The sequence below is a fragment of the Lactuca virosa genome, chromosome 5 (genome assembly GCF_052849685.1).
Source record: "Lactuca virosa cultivar CGN04683 chromosome 5, Lactuca_virosa_CGN04683_v6, whole genome shotgun sequence".
Taxonomy (NCBI): Eukaryota; Viridiplantae; Streptophyta; class Magnoliopsida; order Asterales; family Asteraceae; genus Lactuca; species Lactuca virosa.
In genome coordinates, this window is record NC_136430.1 from 311,191,858 (window position 1) to 311,197,857 (window position 6,000).

Below are 6,000 nucleotides of genomic sequence, written 5' to 3' on the forward strand. Positions count from 1 at the left end.
TAATACCTTTAATTCACATCGATAAAAATGTATTTAAAGAAATAATTTTAATGAGGAATTAAATATTCTCCTATATTTTCTTTTTATTTATATTTTTCTACTAACATTGACATGTTATATTTAATAAAATTAATAATATTTTCAAAAGATTTCTTGGTATACCCAAATTATTTGGTTTACTCATGGGTTTTCATTTTGTTTTTAATATTTTTAATATATATATATATATATATATATATATATATATATATATATATATATATATATATATATATATAATATTTTGTTCGTTCAGATTATTTTTTTGTTATTTTTTTATTCATTCAGACTATCACTATGTAATTTTTTTGTTCGGACTATTCATATATTATTCTTTCGTTCGGATTATCCTCATGTTATTTTTTTTTATTCTGACCATCTTTACGTTATTTTTCCATTCCGATTATCAATATGCTATTTTTCTGTTCAAACTATTCATATGTTATTTTCATTCAGACTAACAATGTTTTATTTTTTCATTCCGACTATCATTGCGTTATTTTTTTTATTTCGACCATCATTATATTGTTTTTTCGGTTAGATTATCTACATGTTTTTTTTTTCGTTCAGACTATCTCTGTGTTATTTTTTTCATTCCGACTATTTCTGTTTTTTTTCGACCATCAATGTGTTATTTTTTCGTTCCGACTATCTCTGTGTTTTTTTTTTCGATTATCCATGTGTTATTTTTTTGTTTGGAGTATCATTATTTTATTTTTTAGTTCGAACTATCCAGTGTTATTATTTTGTTGTGATTTTCGTAGCCGTTAAATAAAAGTCACACACAAACATATTATTTTGTTGTGATTTTTGTAGTCGTTAAGCAAAATAACGTAGAGATAGCCTGAACAAAAAAAAATAACATAAGGATAATCTTACCGAAAAAAATAACACAAAGATAGTCCGGACGAAAAAAAAACATATGAATAGTCTGAATGAAAAAATAACATATAGATAGTCTGAACGAAAAATAAAAATAACTCTATATGTAAAAAATATTTTTCTAAAACACAAATAATAAAAAAATGACATAATTAATTAAAACTATAATAACAATAACAACAACAACAACAATAATAAGATAAAATTGCAAGAATGGTCCCTGTGGTATGTCAAAACTAGCAACTTTGGTCCAAAATGAGTTTGGCTCGCAAGGATGGTCCAATAGTTTTGTTTTGTTGCGAGTTTAGTCCAATTTCATATGAACTTTTTTATAATGACGGATTTGCCCCTAATTATTTTATTTTCCATTTTTCTTTTATTACAACAATTAAAAAACAATTAAAAATAAAATATCTCTCTCTCTTACTCTCTCTCTCTCTCTCATTAATGCCCATTCCTTCCTCATTACTTTTCCTTAACAAAAGCCCTTTAATCGTTTCTTCCCCAAAAATTCATCAAGAACATCAAATTAGATACAAGAATCTACCATAAGAGACAAAAAATCAAGGTTGGTTTACCTAATTTCAATCCTTAAACATCCATAATATTCTATGATATCAATTCTAATAACTTTTAGGGTTTGAATAAAGCCTATAAGCTTCATTAAAACTACATATCATTACATTAGAGATTTCTAAAACATGATTTATACTTATAATCATTGAAATTACATATACAACACAATGATAAATCTAACCCATACTTAGAAATCAAATTCTATTGAATTCATGGATGAATTCTTGAAACAATAGTTTCAATCTACCATTAAACCATTATAACTTCATTTTTGGCCAATAAAATGGACTTATATCATTAGATTGGTGTTAGAGTATCTCCGATTGTGGCCCTTTTGTAAAGCTTGTTATTATTTGAATAAGATTTATAATAACATTTATATCACTAGAGTTGATAGCTTTCTGAGAGTTCACTCCACCATATATAATTCTCTAACCTTTTAATTTTTTTATAAACTTTGTCACGTTTAATCCCTATACTTGGTAACATTTTATTTCATACCCTATACATCTAATTAAAACCACAAACATCAATAATCCATATAGCTTATGTATTAATTTAAGAACACAAACATTAAATTATATTAAAGTTTGGTAACATATGTATTGGAAAAATTGAGGCAACCGATATAACATATGTATTTGAATTTTAACATATATTCATGAAATGATAAAACAACTAAGATAGATAAAGGGTAAATTAGTTAGAAAAAGCTTTTGAAATGCTTAACCATTGGCTTTTATAAAAATTAATGAAAAGATGATGTGATAATAAGAATAAGTCATTGTAAAGTTAATCATTGGAGACACTCTTATAAACTTAGAATTTAATGCTTTGACAACTTAATAATCACAAATTTTATCATTAAATTAATTAATGTGGAGTATTCATGAACCTAAAAGAAAACAATGGAGAAGAATGTTACCTTTAACGTTTCTCTTAGGTGAATTCGACTTGGAAGTTCACTAGATCTTTAATTTGGCATCCAGTTTCATCATTTTAGCTTTCAAATTTGTTTTTCCCTCGTTACTCTCAAGCTCTAGTCATTTGAAATGAAGTAAAGAGCATGGAATTACCTGGGGAGGGGTGCTTAAATTATAATCTTTCATACATTAGTAGAAGTAGTCAATTTATCTAAGAGAAATTAAATTGGTTCCTACTTTTTATGCCTACAAATGTTCCTACCCAATAAAATTATGACATGTGTCATCATTCCATATTTTTTTTAACTAACTCATTAAGGCTATATTAGGAATATATGAAATACAATTAAATTGAATGGTGATTTGTCATAATTTTAGTGGGTAAGAATAATTGTAGGCATAAAATGTAGGAGGTAATTTAATTTCTCTTTATCTAATATTATTTACACTAGCATTTTTAACTTCCAACTTAAACCTAAAAGTTAATATATTTGACAATATAAGTCCAAAAATTACATTAACAAGTTAAGTCCAAATCAAACATAAGTTTTTAAAATTGGCAAGGTTAAGTTCGCAAATCATCTAGCCATGAAGTGGACATAAAAACGAAATTGTTTTATTGGAATCATTTAAAAGAATTCTATTTTTCCTATAAACACATTTTGCCTATTCTTTTTCCATCAGTGAGACAATTGCCATCTTCTCAAACTATCTCATGAATGAGTGACGACCTCCTTTACATGTTTGAGAGAGAAGGAAAACAGTATCCCACATGGCTTCCCTCTACTCTCATTCTCTCATCTCTTCTTTCTTTGTCTTACATATTGTTTTGTCTCTATAACATCTTTTGAAGAACAAGGATAAATAGAAAAATCATGAAGCATCATTGAATGCTCCCTTTACATATCTCACCTTCTTCTTTCTGGCTCTACACTTGCATTAAAAGAACACATAAAAGTAATGATAATGAGAAATGGTTGACAACAAATTTTTTGATATTTGGATGCCTCAAACTTCATCGCTAGATGATTTGCGAGCTTAACCTAAGAAGTGAATTTTAATCTTTGTAAATAATATCCAATAACGTTTTCTAAAAAAACATTATGTGAATATGAGTATAATCATAAATGATTATAATAATATTTTTAAAATGACATTGTTTTTTCATGTGGCATACTTTGTAATATTTTAAAATGACATTGGATTCCTAAGTGAATTCTAAGTATAGATTATGAATGCAACTTTTAAAATAACATTAGTTTTGCATATGACACACTCTATGATATTTTTTATGATTTTGCTAGGCCTTATGGGAGTTTACATAGTTTTTAAACATATGAGCAACAGTTGGAATCATTAAAATCAGAAAAGAAACACTAGATTATAACTCACTCGTTTATGATTAGAACTTATTTGATTTTTAATATATAATTACAACTGTTGTTTATTCATTTATGATTACAACTATATTAGATTTGTTATATTATTATAACTATTGTCTATTCAATTATGATTACAACTGTATTTATTTATTTTTTACTCTATTTTTTTCTCTATTCATTTATCATTAAACATATATTAAGAATTTTCATAGATTAAATAGGTGGGTAATGTATTCATTCATGAATGAATCGTACAAATTACTAGCCATATGTATTCACTGATGATTAACTTTAGAATTTATTACGAAGACTGATCGATCATAGTAGGTTGTTATTTTTTTTTACCATTTATGTCATTAAAATGATGAAAATTAAATAACAACAACAAAAAAAAAAAAAAACAAAAAAAATTGAATTCCTAATTTATATGAATAAAAGATCCATAGATAAGATGAATTGTGTTATATTCATTTACTCTACTTTTTTTCTCTATTCATTTATGATTAAGCATATATTAAGAAGTTTCATAGATTAAATAGGTGAGTAATGTATTCATTCATGAATAAATCGTACAAATTCCTAGCTATATGTATTCACTGATTATTAACTTTAGAATTTATTACGAAGACTTATTGATTAAAATAGGTCGTTACTTTTTTTTACCATTTATGTCATTAAAATGATGAAAATTAAATAACAACAAAAAAACAAAAAACAAAAACATTGAATTCCTAGTTTATATGAATAAAAGATCAATAGATAAGATGAATTGTGTTTTATTCATTTAATGACCGAAATCGTATTAATCAATTTGATATAAGAAAAAACATTGTTTTTCTATTGTGAGAAAAAAATAATAAATTTTATAGGAATAATTAATTATCATTAAATTTTATGAAATTATGATTTAGTTTTAATATATTACAATTTAATATATTTAAACGAGAACAATTGTGAAACCATAAACGTGAAAACATTGTTTAATCTTATTTGATTAATATTTATAATAAAAAAGATCATATTTTTAAAAAGAATATTATATCAATATTAATGGTGTATTTATAAAGAACTAAAAATTAAAAAATGTAATATATTCTAAAAAAATCCGATAAAATAACCTTCTAAAATGGATGGTCAACATTCGTCATCGTGCTCTTGATTTCATAAGTTTTCTCGTTTTAATATATATATATATATATATATATATATATATATATATATATATATATATATATATATATATATATATATATATATATATATATATATATATAGAGAGAGAGAGAGAGAGAGAGTTATGTTCCAATGAGAACATTTTTTCCGTGAGAACATTTTTTAGCCTATTAGTTTAAAAAACATGCGTTTTTGTTTTCTAATTTCGTTCGGGGCTATTTCAATACTAAAAGTCCTATCCACGTACCCCCAACCCACCCCCACCACCCACTTCGATCAATTTTAAAAGCGTGTACTTTCACTCCAGAACCACAGTACCACCACATAGACCACCGGAAATTGTCGTCGCCGGAACCACCGCCTCTTCACTCCGACTCTCTCTCCCCATTGAAGATTATTGTGCGTTTAAAATCCCTCTGCCAATATTAAGTGACTTTTGGAGCCAAAAGCGTGTACTTTCACTGTCTCCGTCTCTATTCTACTGACCATGGCCAAACGTAGGTGCTTCTCCGATCAATTAGCTAGGGTTTCAAAAGGTGATTACGATCGATTCAACATTGAGGCACTTTTGGATTCGTTATGTGATGGCCCCGATTCCGCTTTAATTAACGCCACATTCGAATTTAGGTCTACCGATTCCGATCAAAACGATTTTATCCAGCGTGTTCTCCACCTTAGATCCGTCCTGCTCGAAGCTGACAAGAGATTCCTTCATAAACACTCCTCCGTCCGTGATGCATTCGTCTGGCCTTTCCCTGCCGACCTCGCAATCAAGGTATTTCCATTTCTATTTTGATCTATTTAGTATTCGTCTGGCCTCTCCCCGCATTCGAATTCAAGTTGCTTAAAGTCAATTGTTGTTGCAAGATGATCGATTCTGGAATATATATATGAGGTCTGCTGATCAGTTTCTCTACCAAAATTGTAGATGATGATCTTTACAAAACACGGGAACATATGATTTTCAGGTAGAGTTATGTTTTATTTCCATTTAGAGATGAATTATTTTTAACTTTCAAACTTCA